At 41.8% G+C, this 19,944-nt stretch overlaps 1 protein-coding gene across 5 annotated transcripts in view; it reads left to right on the forward strand.

Annotated features, from left to right (window-relative positions):
- Positions 1 to 19,944, forward strand: part of TMEM108 (transmembrane protein 108) — a 373,458-nt gene that overhangs the window by 336,108 nt on the left and 17,406 nt on the right. The window lies entirely within an intron of this gene.

The raw sequence follows: 19,944 nt of genomic DNA on the forward strand, positions 1-19,944 counted from the left end.
AAGAAGAAGAAGAAGAAGAAGAAGAAGAAGAAGAAGAAGAAGAAGAAACAACCTGGGGAGCAGAGAGCAAAGACAGGTTTCCATATAAAGATGAGTTTGTTATGCACCTGCAACCTCCTCCCAGGTGATGATGTCCCATGGGGCCCCTTATCCCCAGCTCTCCTCTCCCCGAGGAAGAGTAATGCAGCATCAGCTTACTAAGTCCTTTAATTCACAATGTGTCATACCCACATCATAATGCGTGGACTTCTCTGGATTCATGTCCCTCTGTGTAGCCCCACTGAAGACCAAGGGCAGAATTTAGACTTCATTAAATGAAAGGCATTTATTTGGTAAGTGCCCAAGAGAAAAAAAAAAGATTATAAATCCAAAGTGCAAAATCATGGAGTTAGTGTAGAATTGTTTCTTAATGGAAAAAGATCTCTATAGCTACCCCCTAATCCTCCCGTGGCTTATGATGTTCTCAAGAAGTGGCTCTATTTAGAAGCTGACCCACTTGTCATGGGCTAGCTCCTGAGCTGTTGCAACTGCTCTCTTGCACTGTTTCTGAACCTAGGCTGCCAAGTCAGCTCCACATCCACCTAGTAGGGAGCACAACACAGGGAATAACAAGCATGCCTTTTGAGGTTGTGCTTTACAAATGCAAATTAATTTGACCTAGGGCAAAGAGTTTAGATTCCCTTTGTTCTAGGCTCACTTTAGATTGAAAAGGTGTAGAAGACTGCAGACCCAGTCTGGCAAAGAGGGCATTGTTTCCAGAAAAAGCAGCAACTGAAGTTGCCAAGCAGTGTGGAATGGAGCATTGCTGTAGGCTACCTATTTGTATTTCAAACTTACTAAAATGCCTAGACCATTTCTTGTGTGGCCTCCCCTGCCCTACGTCTTCTCTGTAACTGGTGTGGATGGTGGATGGCATGGTCTTCTCTTCTAACAGGACCTGTCATCAGTTCCTCTGCATTCCCTTAGCAGTGCCTATCAAATTTGGTGAAATTGGAATCACCTGGAAAAATTAGATATGTATTTTACACTTTCAGAACATCTCAACTTGAACTAACCACATTTAGAATGCCCAGTGGCTACATGTGACTAATGGCTACCATATTGGAGAGTGTAGACCTAGATAATACTGTCTACTAGACAGTGTTATAAACCCCTTATATATTAACTTATTTAATCCTCACAAAAATCCTATAAGATAGTGTTTTTAATCTGATTTTATAGGTGAGGAAATTAAGGCACAGACAGTTTAATTTACCCAAAGTCACTGGGCTAGAACATGGGAGTAAGAGGTTTGAATGTTGGCAGTCTAGCTTCAGAGTCAACCACATTACCACAAGCCCTCCTGCTCAACCATAACTCTCTGGAGGATAGGGAGGAAACATTATTTCTTTGTGTATTCACATAGCATAAACAATGCTTAGTTCAGATAGGACACCCAGTGAATATATGCTGAATGAATTAACTGGGAGGAAGATGAGGTGGTTATAAGGGATTTGTCAAACGTTCAGCCAACAGGATTAGATGCCTTCAATCATCAGCGTATATTATTGGGTAGGAGGAATAGATTTTTTTGGTGTATTAATTTTTTTATTTTAATTCCAGTATAGTTAACATACATTGTTATGTATAGTGATTCAACAATTCTATATATCATTACTCAGTACTCTTCATGATTAAGTTTACTCTTAATCCCCTTAACCTATTTCATCCATCCCCTACACCCCTCACCTCTGATATGCTTTTTTTTAATTTTTCTTTTATTTCTTTTATTTTTTATTTGCTTTTATATATTTTTATTTTATCTATTTTTTATTTAAAATTTTTTCTTTAATTAAGTAGATTCCATGCCCAATGTGGGACCCTGAGATCGAGTCACATGGTCTACCAACTGAGTCAGGCTGATATGCTTTATTTTAAATGAGTACCCTCAGTTTTTTTTTTTTTTTCCAAAAAGAACATTTTTTCCTTGAAACATGTTTCAGAATAAATGGTTCTAAAAGATATATAAACCATTCCATCTAAGAAACGTTCCATCCATTCCATTCCATTATGCTATGGAAATATACAAAGAAATAATGTTTCCTCCCATCCTTCAGGGAGTTATGGTTGAGCAGGAGGACCTTGTGGTAATGTGGCCATCCCTGAAGCCAGACTGCCAAGATTCAAACCCCTTACTTATATATATATGTGTGTATATGTATAAGTATATGTATATACTTATATACACACACATACATATATACATAAATATATACACATATATATGTGTGTGTGTGTATAAAAAAAATAAAATCCATCCAAGAATACACATTTTCTTCAAGTACACACAAAAGAATCCACATAAAAAGAGATATAACAAATATTACAAATTTAAGAAGACTGAAATCAGGTGTACATAGGTGGCTCAGTTGGTTAAGCATCCAACTCTTGATTTCAGCTCAGGTCATGATCTCACAGTTCATGAGATCAAGCCCCATGGCCAGGTCTGCACTGACATGGCAGAGCATGCTTGGGATTCTCTCCCTCTTCCTTTGCCTCTCCCCTGTGCTCTTTCTCTCTCTCAAAATAAGTAAATTAATTTTCAGAAAAAGACTGAAATCATGCCAAATATATTTTTCAACCAAAATGGTATAAAACTAAAGATCAACAATAAACGAAAGCTGGAAAATCTACACTGTAAATATTAAATATTTAATATGTAAATATTAACACACTACTGCACAAGCAGTGGACCAAATAAGAAATCAAAGGTCAAATCAAAATATGTCTCAAAACAAAAGAAAAAGAAAACACAATATTCCAAAATCTACAGTGTGCAGCAAAAGGAGATGTTAGAGTGAAATTTATGCTATAAATGCTTGTATCAAGGGAAAAAGTTTAAATAAATAATATTATACCATAAGGAACTAGAAAAAAGACAGCTGAAATTTAGTAGAGGAAATAATAACAAAGAAAAATCAGAAATAAATAGAGACTAGAATAAACAATAACATAACACTGAAAATAATGACCAAGTTTTCCATAAAAATAAATAAAATTGGCAATGCTTTCACTCCATTAAAGAAAAAAGAGAGAGAAGAGTCAAAACCTAAAATGAGAAATGGAAAGAAAACAATACAACAGATAAACACAGAAATACATAGTGTGGTAACAGATTACTATAAAAATTAGATACTAACGAATCAGATAACTTAGAAAAAGAAACCAGATAATTCCTAGAAATGCCCAAGTTACCTTGATTGAATCATGAATTTTGAATCCAAGAAATAGGAAATCTTAGATCAATAACAAGAATGAAAGTTGAATTAGCAAACAAAAATCTCCCAGCACAGAAAAGCCCAAGAGCACATGGTTTCACTAGTGAATTCTACTAAACATTTTTTAAAAATATTTAATGACAGTTTTGGTCAAAATCTTACCAAGAATGAAATAGAGGAAACATTCAAAATCATTCCGTGAGGCCAGTACTACCATCATACCCAAAGCAGGATAATAACAATATAAGAACAAAAAGCCTAGTTTGTCTGATATAAGTATTCCTACTCTGGCTTTCTGTGAACATCCATATGCATGATAAATGTTTCTCCACCACCTCACTTTCAATCTGCAGGTTTCTTTAGGTCTAAAATTAGTCTCTTATAGGTAGCATATAGATGAGTCTTGGTTTTGTTTTTTTTGTTTTGGTTTGGTTTTTTTAATCCATTCTGACACCCTATATCTTTTGATTGGAGCATTTAGTCCATTTACAGTCAAAGTAATTATTGATAGATATGTATTGTCATTTTATTATTTGTTTCTGGAGATTTTCTCTAATCCTTTCTTGTCTTTGTCACTTTTGCACTCAAAAGTTCCCTTTGATATTTTTTGCAGGGCCATGAAATCCTTTAGTGGTCATGAAATCCTTTAGTGTTTTTTGTCTGGGAAACTCTTTATCTCTCCTATTCTGAATGATAGCCTTACTGGATGGAGTATTCTTGGCTGCATATTTTACCCCTTCAGAACTTGAAAATATGCCACTCCATTCTGACTTGCCAAGTTTCTTTTTTTTCTCCCAAGTTTCTATTGAGAAATCTCCAGCTAGCCTTATGGGTTTTCCTTTGTAAGTTAGGGATTTCTTTCGTCTTGCTGCTTTTAAGATTTTTCCTTTGTCATTGTATATTGCAAATGTAGTTATAATGTCTTGATTTGGCTTGCTTTTGTTGATTTTGATGGGGGTTTTCTGTGCCTCCCCGGATCTGGATGTCTGTTTCCTTCCCCAGATTAGGGAAGTTTTCTGGTGTTATTTCTTAAAATAAATTTTCTGCCCCCTTTTCTCTCCCTTTTTCTGAGACTCCTATAATATGTGTGTTATTATGTTTGATGGAGTCACTGAGTTCCCTAAATCTATTCTCATTTTGCATAATTCTTTCTGTCTTTTCTTTGGTTTCATTATTTTCCATTAGTTTGTCGTCTAGGCCACTAATTCATTCCTCTGCTTCTTCCAGCCTGCTTTTCATTACATCAAGCCTGTTTCCAATCACATTTATTGCACTCTTCATCTCTGATTGATTCTTTAACTCTTTTATCTCTGTGGTAAGGGTCGCATTGATGTTGTCTTTTCTCAAGCCCAGTGAGTATCTTTATAATTGTTGCTTTAAATTCTCCATCAGGTATATTACTTATCTCTGTTCTGCTTAGACCTCTAGCCATGGCCTTATCTTGTTCTTTCATTTGGGATAAATTCCTCCATCTTGACACTTTGTCTGAGTCTATGCATTCTGTCTGTTAGAAAAGTCAGTTATGTCTCCTGCTTCTGACAGTTATGGCCCTATAAAGAAGAGATGATGTAGTGCTCAGGATCTGGTGCTTCAGGGAATGTCTCTGGTGTATGTTGCATGTACTCTGCTATTATATTTTGCTGCTGTATCCTTCAGGCCAGTTGTCTGCAGAGGTTCTTCTTGCCTGCTATGGGCAGTGTTTGGTGCCTGGCCTGAATGTGGCAAGTTTTATCTTTAGGTGTGCTCTGGTTTGCTTGTGAAATGAAACCTGACACCAATGCCACCAGAACTGAGACCCTGTACAACTCACTCTCTGATTAGGCGACATAGTTGGGCAGGGGTTTGTGCTGGTCTTCTAGGGGCAGGGTCTGCCATGCTGTGACTAAGGCAAGCTTGACTGAGAAGGGCAGTCCCACCAAAGCATGGTGGGTGGGGCTTGATATAAGCAAATTAAGCATCCAGTGTTGGTGCTGTGCTGCTTCCCACAGGTGGCTCTGTGTTTATGCAGAGGGGCAGGGGAGGGAAATGGCCCTGGCCAGCTCTCCTGTTCCCAGAGAGACATCTACATGAATGCTGCCTCCCAGGGTTGCTCTCCAAGCTGATCTCCAAGATAATCTCCACACTATGCCCCAGGTGTTTTTCAGATTGCTGTTTCTATACTGTCTGCCCCTGGGTGGTTTGCCTGCCTTCTCTCCAGGAGCAGGGCAGTGCCCTCTGGGCTGTTTTCCAGCCAAGCCTCCTGACCTTTAAAACTCCAGATTTTAAGACCCACTGGTTAGAGAACTCATGAAATTCAGCCCCTCTCGTTTTCCAATGGCTTTGAGGAAACATTCTCCTTGTCCATTCCCCTGTGTGCACCTCTCTCCTCGCCTTGCCTCGCCTCACCTCACCTCTCCTCTCTCTCTCTCTCCTCTCTCCTCTCTCTCTCTCTCTCTCTCCCCCTTCTCTATAACCATTGCTCCCTCCCCTCCACAACACACATGATCCATTTTTCTCCTAAACTACATCTCCACACTTCCTTCCTTCTTCAGTGTGGTCTCTTCTCTCCCTTTAGTTGTGGAATTTGTTCTTTCAGTCTTCAGTACAATTTCTGGGGTAGTTAGGATGATTTGATAGTTATCTAATGTGTTCCTGGAACAAGCCTAGGGTCCTCCTACTCCACTGCCATCTTCCCCTCCTCAAATTTGGGTGAGACTGATATTTTTAAATTGAATTTGAAAATACTTATTTTCTCAAAGGGCTTCCAGGATAATGAAAAGATGTCAGAAATACACAATGACAAAAATATAGATCTTACATATCATTTAGAGTGATAACCATGGTTACAATGACTAGGACCAGGAAAGGGGTACACCAAGAGAGGGTATCTAAAAGTGGTGAATCTTTAAGGGAATATTAAGTGAGATGGAAGGAATATATGGTTAAGACACAGGACATAATGGGTAATATATGAGTAAGACATAGGAAAAGAATAACAAGAGGGGGGGGGATCATCATCCTCCTCCTTATCAGCATTGATTGGATACTGTATGTTGCAGATATTATTCCCAGAAAGCATACTATGAGCTGTAATTTGCATACTGGATGTTTTTTGGAAGTGTTCCCAGAATCAATACCTTTAGTAGAGTAAAGGAAGCAGTATTGGGCAGGGGGAGAAGTTGGCTGTGATGCAGTCACACCAAAATCCTCAACCAACCCTATGGGGAACTCTGGAGCTGGAGTGGCCCTTTATGCTTGTCCCAAATTGAAGCAAGGAGATTAGTCCTTTTTTTTTTAATTTTTTTTTTTAACGTTTTTTATTTTTGGGACAGAGAGAGACAGAGCATGAACGGGGAAGGGGCAGAGAGAGAGGGAGACACAGAATCGGAAACAGGCTCCAGGCTCTGAGCCATCAGCCCAGAGCCTGACGCGGGGCTCGAACTCACGGACCGCGAGATCGTGACCTGGCTGAAGTCGGACGCTTAACCGACTGCACCACCCAGGCGCCCCGAGATTAGTCCTTTTAACAACAGGATCCGGTCATTGGATGCAAGTTTCCCAGGAAGAGGGTATATCCATGAACAAGGCAGCTCTGTCAACTGAGAGCAATTCCCAAAGAGAAACTCAGCTGTGTGCCATCAGCTGCCAATACTCCTAGTAGCTATAGAATAAGGACCTCCTTACTGGGGGTGGAAGGAGGAATCTAGATGGCAAGCAACATTGTCCACTGCACCAACTTAGTACAAAATCTTGAGAACTAATGAAAGAACATCATGGTGAATAGAAAGCACCAGACAGAATCCCAACATAGCCACCTTGCCTGGGAAATTGATACAAGGCCATACAACTAATGAGTGAATTTCTACCTAGTCCCAGTGTCTGTTTTCTCCCCATATCTCTCCAGGAAAGAGAAGAGGGAGGAGAAGGATAGAACTTAAGCACCCTTTATTGCAAAGAGTCCTATTCCTAGGTCTGTAGGATTTAAACAGTGTGTTCTAGATTTTAAAAGAAATTTGGGTCACATTTGGTCGGGGGGACACCACTTACCTATGTGCCTCAGTACCTGTTGTGGGAGCTGTGGCTAGAGTAAGGGAAGAACAGCTAACCAAATTTGGGGCAAGGAACCACCTCCCATCCTCCCCATGCCTAGGAGGTAGGGGCAGCTACCTTAGGCTACTGAAGAAGATGTCTACAAAAAAACAACATTCTGGAGTTGGGCTGGGGTGGTGGTCCCCATGTCACCCTAGGCTTAGCCTGGGAGTAGAACATTTCAGGATGTGCTTCAGGTTTGATTCTGATCTTATTTTCTTTGGTTCAAGTCAGAGGCAGTGTTTGAACTGTGTGCCATGTATTCATCTTGGCTCCCCCTTGGATGTGTGACTTTGAATAAGTCTTTTAACATCTCTGAAACTTGGCTTTAGGTAATGAAACCCACCTCTTATAAAATATGAGTATTAATTGGGTTTTTAAGAGTAAAATACCTTCAAACCTAATTTGATATTTAATAAATGTGTGTTCTGATTCTGAACATAAGCATACTGTAAAATATAAAGTGCTGAAGTGTTTTCTACCCATGGATAAATTCTGAAAAAATTCCTTTTCAGAATTTGCCAGAATTTTCTCTACCAATATGCATTTTAGTGCCCATCATGGGGAATGAGGTAATAGCAGCCATCCCCATGTCTGAGATCAGGATGCCAGTTTATCTAGAAAACACAAAGCTACCCTCAGCTTAACCCTCAATAAATGTTTGTTGAATATATGAATGAAGAAATGAATGAATGGTGGAATGGTAGTAAGAGAATTCAGATTTCTCCTCTTCCAGGAAGACTTGCTGGGTTCCTCTGCCTTTCATGGGTTCCCTGCCAAGCTAGTGTACATCAAATCTGTTACATCCCACATAGTCTTGATTTACAGACTATCTTCCATTGTTCTTTCCTTGTTCTGTATATGTTGTTCTTATCTCCTTGGTTTGACATGCACAATATGATTTTATTAGTTTTTCCTCCAGAAAGCTACCTCTAAGTCCACACTGAATTGTTTAAGTACCTAAATCCATAGATTTCTATTCCAACAGAGAAGAATAAAGAGGTGGAGGGTGGGTACCCTTGTAGTCACATGGATTAAGGTTTGTTCTTTTCTCCCTCATAGGGTTTTATGATAACTGAGTAAGATAATATATAAAAATCACCTAGTAGAGTGCCTGGCACATAGTAGTTTCTCAATAAGTGGAAATCTAAAATGAGTGAATAGTTATCAGTATTGGGGAGGAGGGACGAGCAGGGAGGGAGCAAAGCTTTAATCCCCAAGCACACACAGCCTGGAGGGCTGACTCAGAATTCAATTGTGAAATCTAGCTCATGCCCAAAACCTAAATTATACCTTAGAGTATGGGCATTCTGCCTTGAAATGGGAAATTAGGCAATTTCACAAGAATGCACAGCTGTGTTGCCTGAGCCGTTTTGTTCCAGGCAAACTGGAACAGGCAGTGAACTTTGGCAACTGATGAGAGCCGTACCAGACAGTCTGCAGCCAGCCCCATCAGGGAACCAGGAGAATACCAAGCAGCCTTGCACAATGCTAGTGGAGAAGTTGCAGGAGCTCAGGAGCAGGCAAGCCAATGTGCCAGAGAGAGCAGACACCCTTCTTTGATGTCAGCCTCTCCACTCAGCCCACCCCTTCCCCTCAGGCTTGCCACTGTCCCTGCTGGCCTCCCATTTTCCTCTCAGTAAACAGCAAGCTCTTTGTGAAGAGGAGTGGGTGCTGAGAGATAATGCTTCAGACAAGCCCCAGAGGATGTCAGGTCAAAAACCCCAATGCTCTTTTTAGGTAAATGATTCTCAGGCATGATCAGGCCCAAACTTTGTGCCTTTTCTTCTTCCTTTTGAGAATTTAAAGCTGAGGGTAGACAGATACTAGTGACCTTGCCTATCTGACAAGGTCCTCAGAACTATCTAAGGGGCTTCTTAGGAGTCCCAAAGATTCTCTTATGCTCATTGAGAAGCCCACTGGCCAAGACCCCAAGCTGTGGGACTTCAGGCCCTGGAGGAGTCATTTTATTGGGTTTATAGGAGCCAAGCATCTGGAGACTCTATGGGCTTCACAGGGCTGGCTCCCCTGTCAGCTGGCCCTCAACATAAGTCCTTCTGTTCGTCCTACTTCTTTATTGCTGTCATCAAAACCTACCCAGGGGCACCTGGGTGGCTCCAGTTAAGTGTCCGGCTTTGGCTCAGGTCATGATCTCACAGTTCACGGGTTCAAACCCCGCGTCGGGCTCTGCACAGACAGTGCAGAGCCTGCTTGGGATTCTCTCTCTTGTGTGCCTGCACGCCTGTCTCACTCTCTCTCTCTCTCTCTCTCTCTGTCTCTGCCCCTCCCCAACTTGCACTTTCTCTTTCTCTCAAATTAAATAAATAAAAAGTTAAAAAACAAAAACAGAAAACCTGCCCAGAGCACACCCCTTCAACCAGGAAGCCAAAGCCAAGACATATCTCTGTAAAGCCCAATTCCTGGCACACACTTTCACACAACCCTTTAGAACTTTGGAAGAAACAAGGCTTATTTGCTTTTGTAATTAGGAATGGAACGTGCAGCAGTGGGCACAATTGCGGAAGAGGATCTTAGGAGGATACATAGGATGTAGGTTCCGTCTCAGCCTTCTCCTGCCTCACTCTGTCTTATGCGTTGCTGTGTTCATTTGAACTAGTTAATGTTAACCACAAAAACAAGCAAAGTAAAAGTGAGATAAATACCCACATGAAGACACACGCAGGCTTTGTATAGCCACATCACAGGACTCACATTTTTTTACTGCTGTCTTCTGTTGACATTGTCAACAAATAAATAAACATCTATAATTTTGTTGTAAGCATTCAGCTGCAGATAACTCAAATGCATGAAATTAAGTATTCTTTTATTCCCACATTGTTCAGAAAACATTATTCTGTTCCTTGTACGAGTCAGTGAGCTAAGTTCTGGGGCTCCAGATGCTCAAGAAGTTCACGGCCCCAGGGGAGTGACCTAAATGTAGTAGAAACTAAAACAACAGTTGCTACCTGTTGAATGCCACTACTGTGTGGACCCTCTGTACCTCTTAGTCTCCTCTCCCACCTCTGAAAGCACCCTGAAGTTAGGCATCATCATCCTTATTATATAGCTGGGGAAAACAAAGCTTAACTAATTTGCCTGAGGTTACACAACTAGGAAATTACAGAGCCAGAATTGATCCTAAATACCATTAACCCCACCACCACCACCACCACCAGTCCCATGCCTTCCTACCACACCCTTGAATAAAGAACTCTGTAGGGAGAAGGGCCACAATATAAATGGGAACAGAGTGCCCTGGGAGCACTGCACAGGTAGCCATCATTTCTGACCAGAAATACTGAAGGGCCTTGATCTTGTCAAAACAAGTTGACAGCCAAGTTGGGTTTTTAGAGATTGATACATTATCACATAGCAGGAAGGGGGTATGGGTAGAAATTTTGAATGAGGTTAGAAGTATCTATATCCAACACCTTATATGGCTCCCATGGTTAAATGGTGAGGCAATCTAGCCCCATAGTAATGATAAATAAGCTTTGGTTTTCATGCAACCTGCTTCCTGGGTCAAGGAAGTTGTGACTATATTAAGTGAGTGGCATTTACCCTGACCCCTCAGTTGGATTTTGAACAGATTTAAAAACTATGTGTTCAGGCTGTTGGTCTCTCTGTTTCACCTCCAAACTCTACACTTTGGATCTGAATGCAAATATTTAAAAAGCTGAGAATCAGAGGGAATATAGATAAATGTATTTGGCAATAGTCATGGAATCTTTTTTCCCCTTTCTCTTTCTTCAGGTAGGCTCCACAACATATCAGTAGCTAGGTTAAATCAGAATCCACCCACTAAGTTAAGAAAGATAGGAGGAGCTGGAAGCTGCCATTAGGGCGGCAGGGTGGGACTCAGTCTTTCCCCCTACGCAGTGTTGTATCTGCATGCCCCCTTCTGTGGACACATGATCTTATACCAGGTTGCTGGGAAAGTTGCCTGCAAACCTCCCTTCAACTATGTCCCCCTCCAGGACCCACGTGGAACTTAAAAAAAAAAAAAAATTTTTTAATTTTAGAGTAGTTTTAAGCATACAGAAAAGTTGCAAGAGTAGAACAGAGAATTCCTATATACACTGCACTCGGTTTTCTGTTAGCAACATCTTATATTACTATAGTACATTTGTCACAATTAATGAAATGATATATTATTATTAACTGAAGTCCAGAATTTATTCACATTTTCTTCATTTTTCCCTAATGTCCTTTTTCTGTTTCAGGACTCTATCCAGGATACCACATCACATTGTCTCGTTCGGCACCTTTTGGCTATGATAATTTCTCAGACTTTCCTTGTTTTTGATGACCTTTACAATTTTGAGGTGTATCAATCAGATACTTTGTATACTGTCCCTCAATTTAGATTTTTCATATGTTTTTCTTATCATTAGAGTGGGGGTATAGGAGAAGGAAAACTACAGAGGTAAAGTACTATGTTCATGTCAAGGGTTCATACTGTCGCCATGACTTTATTTCTGTTGATGTTAACCTTCATCGCCTGGCTGAGGTAGTATTTGTCAGGTTCTTCTACTGTAAAGCTGGAACATTTTTTATTAGCCTTTTCCTTTTAGTTTGGCAGAGTACAAGCCAGTCGGGGCTGTATTTGTGTTCTTTCCCATGATGTCAGTGATATGTTCCCTGAATATTAATGATCCGTTATTTTATTAGAAGCTGAGTTGACCTTTTCATCCATCTAATTCTGACTCTTATTTTTGTTTATTTGAGGGAAGTCTTTGAGAGAATGTCTTTGGTGTATGGGTTTATGCCCCTATCATAGCTGATTTTCTTCCCTTCTAAAATTGTAGCTCCTTGAAGGAAATGGTCATATTCTCCAATCTGTGGCCACCATATACTAGCCTCCAGCTGTATTCCATCTGTCTCCCTGAGCCACAAAGTGCATGGTGGACCAAGAAGCTCCATGGCACTCCTAGGCTGCCATGTTCCTTTCTCCCTTTGGGGGAACTTGTAGACTAAATTGGAGAAATCATGATGCTATAGAAAGAACCCAGAATTAAGATGTTTCCCTTTCCTTAAGTCTGAGCAAAAGAGAAGGAAAATAAGGGAACCCAAGTCAAAATCAGCATGTTGCGTTCCTGCACTTAAAAAAACAAACAAAAAATAACTCTGATCCATAAGGTGAGAATTATCACTGAAAGAGCTCTAAGTTCACTTCTATATAGGTCGTATTGCAGTCACTGTTGCTGCCTAACCAACCACCCCAAAACTTAGTGGCTTAAAACAAAAATAATAATTCATTTGGTTCATAAATCTGTGATTTGGGTAGGGATCACTTGTCTCTGCTCCATCAAGATTTAGCTAGGGTGGATTGTCTGGGGCTGGGAAATCAGTCTTCAAGATAGCTTACTCCCATGGATAGCAAGTTGGTGCTGGTTGTTATCTCAAAAGTTCCACTGGGACTGAAGTCCAGGGGCCTCATTTCCTTTCCACATGGACTCTTCAATGGACTACTCAGACTTCCCCATAGCATGGTGGCTGGCTTCCAAGAGTAAGCACCCAAGAATAAGACATAGGAAGAAGCCAAACCACCTTTTATGACCTAGCCTCAGAAGTCATGTGGTTTCACTTCAGCCACAGTCATAGCCCCAGTCAGATTCAAGGGGAGAGAACAAAGACCTCGCCTTTCCACTAGGAGTGCCAAGTCACGTTTAAGAAGAGTTGGGTGGGTTGGGATGTATTGTGGTGATTATTTTTGGAAAATACAAACTACCACAGCTGACTAGTGAGTAATTTAGGTTTCTTATCCTTCAACAAATATTTGTTGTAGCCACAGTGTTACACTAGATATGGAGATATAACATTGAACCAGACACAGTCTCTACCTTCTGGTAGCTTACAATTCTGACATGCACATAGATAAAATGCTGTCTATTTCCATTCAAAGAGATAGGGGTTAGAATAGGTTAGGCTTAGAGATTACAGGCACACAAGGAGGGATACCTAAAAGGTCTTCAAGACCAAGGAGGAGTCCTAGGTGGAAAATGTTTGTACTAAGAGGAGCTGAATGGCTAAGGCAAAAAAGCTAAAGCTGAAGGTAGAAGGCAGCATAGTTGTCCTAAGTGTTGCTATCTTTGGGGAAAGTTTTATTTTTTATTTGTAGTCATCATAGTTGTTACTATTGTTGCATCATTGCCTGTCTTCATAAAATGTTCTTCTGCTCACGTAGGGTATTTTCCTGGGCCAAAAATCTTTCCGTTCCTAGGGTCTCAAGCAGCCAAGATCAGAGAACCTACATTTAAATCCTGGTACTTCTACATGGTAGCTGTTTTAACTTTAGACAAATGAATTGACCGTATGTTAGCATGGAGATTATAGGAGGACCCTGGCTGCAAATTCTTGCCTGTTTCCTGTTCCTAAGAGAGAATCAGTGCTGTGTATGCATGCACATATGTGTGTTCATATATGTATATAATATTTTCGTTAGGAAACTGTGTTATGTTAGCTTCCCAGAGTTATAGCACAAGGAAATTCATGCTGGCTGGAGGCCACAGGTATGGCTACTACCTGGAAGGAGGGCAACAGCAAAGATTTGCACCCTAAACTCCCTGGTTTCATAAAGAAGCCAAGGTCATAAGCCTAAGTTACCTCTTAAGAGCATTTGTCCAACACACCCTAAAGGCAATGATGCTTATTTATTTCTGAGGGAAATCATGGTCTGAGAAATGAGGATTTCATGTTTGATCTTTAAAATAAAAGGGAACATTGAAGTTCAGAGGATGGAACACACTAGAATATCAGGACCAGTGATTTAAAGAAAGGATTGTGGGGGGCATCCAGGTGGCTCAGTTGGTTCAGCATCCAATTCTTGATTTCAGCTCAAGTCATGATCCCAGGGTCATGGGATCAAGCCCCACGTGAGGTTCTGCACTGAGCATGAAGCCTGCTTAAGATTCTCTAACATTAAAAAAATTATTAAAAAAAGCGGGGGGACACCTCAGTGGCTCAGTAGGTTAAGTGTCTGACTTCAGCTCAGGTCATGATCTCACAGTTCATGAGTTTGAGTCCCACATCGGGCTCTGTGCTGATAGCTCAGAACCTGGAGCCTGCTTCGGATTCTGGGTCTCCCTCTTTCTCTGCCCCTCCCATGCTTGCACTTTCTTTCTCAAAAATAAATAAACATTAAAAATGTTTTTAAAAAATTCTTTCTCTCTCCTCTGCCCCCTCCCTGCTTTCTCTCTATATAAAATAAAAAATAAAATATTTTAAAATATTTTTTAATTTTTAAATTAATTTTAATAAAAATTTTCAAAAAGCCTTATCATCTATAAAGTGAAGGAGTTAGATACCAGAGAGTCCTAACATCCCTTCCTACTAAAAGGTAATAATATTGAAATTAGAAAAGCCCATTTCCTAGCAAGAAGGTGTGTTCCTGCCCATGTTGAGAACAGAACCCCCTGATGATCAGACTTGGTATGCTGTGAATACGCGTTCCTTTTGTTGTCAAAACATCACATGCGGAAGCTAAATTCCTAAGTGTTCCAGTTATTCATTGCTGCAAAACAAACTACCCCCAAAACAATGGCTTAATCATTTACTTTGTTCCCAAATGTTAGAGTTGACTGAGCTTACTGAGGCAGCTCTTACTTGGAGTGTCTTGTGTGGTTGCAACCCAACAGTGGCTGGGGCCACAGTTGTCTCTAGGCTTCTTTACTGTCATGTCTGATGCCTAGCTGGGGCTGGAACACCTGGGACTCCATAGGCCTTCCTCTCACTCTCCACACAGTCTCTCCACAGTGGCCTGGAGGCCACTGGACTTCGTACATGGGGCCAAAGTCCCCCGAAAGAAACTTGCAGAATGTACATGACCTTTTCTGTCCTGATCTTGGAAGTCAGGTGCTGTCACTTCTGCCCTGTTCTATTCGTCACGGGGGTCACAAAGGCCTACGTAGGGCCAAGGAGAGAGGAAACTGATCCTATCTCTTGGTGGGTAGAGTGTCCTTGAACTTGCAAAAGATGGGTGAGGTGCCCTCTTGCTTGGTGACAGGGGTGGCTCAGAAGACTTCTCAGACTCCTGATTCTATGATTCTGTCACAGAGTTTAAAGCAATGGGGAAAATGTCTGGCAGTAGAAATCTAGTTTAATGGGGAGGGAAGCTCTACTTAGAAGATGAAGACATTTGGGGAGCCTGGGTGGCGCAGTCGGTTAAGCGTCCGACTTCAGCCAGGTCACGATCTTGCGGTCCGTGAGTTCGAGCCCCGCGTCGGGCTCTGGGCTGGTGGCTCGGAGCCTGGAGCCTGTTTCCGATTCTGTGTCTCCCTCTCTCTCTGCCCCTCCCCCGTTCATGCTCTCTCTCTCTGTCCCAAAAATAAATAAAAAAAACGTTGAAAAAAAAAAAAAAGAAGATGAAGACATTTAAATTACAAGGAAAATGAAATAGAATTGTTTAGATGTCGAAGGGAATTTTTTTCCATGTAAGAAATATGTCGTGTGTGTGTGTGTGTGTGTGTGTGTGTGTGTGTGTAAGCAATTTTAAGACAAAACTTAAACAGCAATATACATGATACGTCAGGATTGGAGAAGAGCAGAATTAAGGCCCTTTTATTGTACAACAACAAGTTTCCCTAGTTACTTACAGGATAAAGTTAATTGGCCGTCTTATTAAAAACAACATCAAATCTGTCATATAGAGCCCTGAAAGAAAACAGGTAAGAGGGAAGAAAATCCAAAAGACCAATAATAGGAAATCAGTTCCCAAAAGATTGTGGATCATTGCTTTTGAATGTGCAGAGTAGCTTGATGGATGGGAGAAGGTGTGGTGCCAAGCAGATCCCTGAGTGAAAGTGTCTAAGAGTGTAGACTCTGGAGCTGAGGTGCCAGGTCAAATCACAGTTCACCATTCTCCACCTGTGTGAAAGTAGACAGGTTCCTGTACCTCTCTGTGCTGCTTTTCCCCCATTGCAACAGCGAGCTAATGATAGTGTTTGTCTCATCAGGTTGTTATGAGAATTAAATATATCAGGAGAGGCTTAGCCCTTCAAGCAGTGCATAGTACATAAGAAGCACCTCAGTACATTCAATTAGCCATTTCTCTCTTCACCAACTCCCTCCTTGCCTTTCCAGTTGCAAATATCATGCCTAATAGGCACTGTGGGCAGCCAACCAAATAAACATAAGAGAGAGGACTTTTCCTTTCCTTGGGCCCTGAGATCATGTATACATTGGACTTCTAGGTAGGAGGAGGCCTTCCTGTGACATCTGGTCACCCATCAGTCTGTGAGTTTCCACTCCCCACACTTGTCCTTATTCCAAGATACTTTAAAAATCAGTTCCACATTTAAAGCATGTCAGGCTAGATTTTAGTTTTAGTCTCTCTCACATATTTGGAATTAGAGCCTCCAGAGGCTATTATGCATAATCTATGCAAATGATATTCAAAGAAGCGGTAGCCCCAGATTGTAGGGAGAGGAGTGAGCAGACCAACACAAAGGGACTTGAATGAAAATTTGCATCTGTTAGGGAGCCCCAGGTTGAAGGCCTTGCACAGTTATTGTGACATTGTGTGCCCTTCCATTAAGTTATTAACCTTTTATGCCAAGGAGGAGAGGTAAAGTCACATCTTATTTTCTTAGTGAAGGTAACAGTGGAGGTTGAAGGAGGTGTTTGGGCAGTGCAACATTGTAGCAATTTTTATGACACAAATGAAAGTTGCTTTGAAATAATGGCTGTGGTCCAGGCTGTGTCCCCAACCTGATGTGTGTTCTTGGACAAGTCACTTTGCTCCTTCCATTGCCTCTTCTGTGAAATGAAGAGATTTGATTAAGTTACCTCTTAGGGCCCCCTCTCACTGTGACAGCTAAATGTCATCCTTCAAATGAAAACTCTGTGCACCCAGGATGACAGTATCCATTCATTGCACCAAACATAGTTTTGCTCTAAAGTCTAAAGGTCTGAGAGGTAATTTAACAGTCCTCACAGAGAGAAAAATAACCTTACAGGACACTGATAACTTAAAAAAAAAAAAAAGAAGGCAACAAAGGCAAACATTTACTTATACTGTAAGTCTTATAGCAAGAAATGATTGTAGTCATATTACTTCCCAGCCGGGGGGATTTTAGTCCCTGGAATGTTCCCAGTGGGAAAGTCAGGAACATTTCCCTCCTCAAGTCTTTTAAAGACTAGGATGTGTTAACCCCTCTGCCTCTAGAGTGCTGCAGAAGTTTGGAGGCCAGGGTGGCTCCTCTCCCACTCCCAGGCCTGTCACTGGGATCACTCAGGGTCTCTGAAAGCTTTGCACTGCCCTTGGTGCTGCTGCCAAAAGACTGCCATGTCCTTGGTCTCTGGTTTCTGATTGTCTCCAACACATCTGGTGTTCGACCCCAGGACTCCTCTGGGCCCTTAATTTTAATTCCAGCTGTCACTCCAGCCACCAGCTGGGCACAGACATTCCCTGACAGCCCCTCTGCCCAGGGCTTCTCTTATTCAGCCACATGGGCTGTGGGCCTCGTGCAGGAGTGAGGAAGTACAGAGGGATGAGCACCTGGGGAGCAGCCCTGGACCAGTGGAGATGGGAGCTGCTGGGTAAGTGAGTGCTCTTCTCATTCAGTTTGAGGTGCGGTCTACTCAGCCCCTCAGAGGTCCCCAGGAAATAGGAGTTGCTCACCATGATCAACTCATAACCTACGCTCAGATTGATTTTCTCTATTTAACTCATCTCAGACCCCCATGGTTGTCCCCTTGGATCACTTCCCAAAATAAGCTACTTTCACACAAGCCCTGGTCTCTCCCTTTCCTGTTTCTGAGATATCTGTAATGTAAGATAAGACACCTGTCTTAGCTCAGGCTGCTGTAACAAAGTATCACAGGCTGGGGTGCTTAAACAACACAAATTTATTTTCTCACAGTTCTAGAGGCTAGAAGACCAGGATCAAGGTACTGACAGGATTGGTTTCTGATAAGACCTCTCCCTTTGACTTGAAGATGGCCACCTTCTCACTGTGTCCTCACATGGCCTTTTCTCTGTGCACAATCATGTCTGCATCACTCTGTGTGTCTTAATCTCCTCTTATGAAGACACCAGTCAGGTTGGATTAGGGACCACCCCTAATGGCCTCGTTTAACTTAACGCCTTTTAAAGGCCCTGTCACCAAATACAGTGACATTCTGAGGTGCTAGGGGTTAGAGCTTCAACATATGAATTTGGGGGAAACAATTCAATCTTTAACACTTATATTGAACCAAGGAACTTATGAGTAAATTTATGAGGCTCATAAGGGAATGTCTCTCAAAACATCCAAGTTCAAGACTCCCAGCCATAAGAACAGATTGTCCCTGTGGTGTTTGACTGCAAGAGAGGAGTTAGAAAAACCCTGAACCCATCAGAGCACCGTGGCACAGCAACTTCCTGTCAGCCGCTTCCTCCTCCTGCATCACTGGTGTGGCTGACCAGGAAAAGCAGGCATCTTAGACATAGTCGGTTTCATATACTGTGGCTACTGTGGGACTTTGAACATGTTAGTTAATCTACCTGAAATCTCAATTTCCTGCCCTGTCGAGTGGTTGTGAGGATTAAATCAAGCGTGAGAGACTGGGTCAGAGCAGGTGCTCTGTAAACAGTTTTTAGGATTGACTTGAACAAACAGAGCTTACAGTTGTTACATGGTTTAGGTCACCAATGAAAGTTTAGAAGAAAAAATATGTCGCTTAGGACAAACTGTTGGTCCTAGAGACTGCATGTGCTACAGTCCGTTCGATCTGCAGTCCCTTGGCCTCCTTCCACCTACTAATTTAGAAGTGCAGAGTACGGGGAGCAGGTCCACGCTCAGACTCTTCCCCACTCCACATAAGTCAGAGGTGGCCTCAGTAGTGATCCCGGGCCTCCTTTCAAAGGAATGCCAGGAGATGATCTCCCCTTCTGTTTCTGAAAGCTCACCAGGGCCCTGTCTTCCCATCAGCAGCTTTGCTGACTGTCCCACACATGCAGAAATCACTGCCCGGGCCCCTGCTTTGGCCATTTGTCTTGCTTGAATCTGGTGGGGGAGGGCAGCTCCCAGAGAGTTACCAGATAGTGACAGATCTCTACCATTGTCTGGGTGGCCAGCAGAGCTGAAGGAAGGGCATGAGAGTGACCAGGAGGGGTTTCATAAGTGCAAGGAGGAGTTCACAGGTCAGAATCAGACCTTAGAAGTCTGTCAGGCCACACCTCAGCAGTGGAGACCAGTTCTTCTCAGCCCATGTATTCTATTGGGGTGACCAGTCTTCCAGTTTATAATCTGAACAGATCCTATGTCTCACATTTATATGTGGTGTGTTATTTGTAAAATGTGGCACATGCTATTATGATTCATAAAATCCACATACATTTAGAAGTATTTTTAAATTTATAGGTTTTTGTCCTTGTGCATTTTCTCAATGAGCCAAAAGCATACACGCTGATCATCATGCAAACCTCATGATTTTCTTTTAATGCTCAAAAGGCGTCCTCCTACTCAAAAGGCTGGGCATCACAAGTGATTTTCCACAGAGAGTTCAGCCACATGAACACCACAGGAAAAGCAGTTAACATTAATGAGAACCACAAAACCAGCTGGTGTTCACAGTGTGCATCTCTTTTAGGCTCTGTGCTAAGTGCTGTATGGACACCAGATCTGGTCACCCTCCA

Source organism: Herpailurus yagouaroundi, unplaced genomic scaffold (genome assembly GCF_014898765.1).
Source record: "Herpailurus yagouaroundi ecotype Mexico unplaced genomic scaffold, PumYag 159, whole genome shotgun sequence".
Lineage (NCBI taxonomy): Eukaryota > Metazoa > Chordata > Mammalia > Carnivora > Felidae > Herpailurus > Herpailurus yagouaroundi.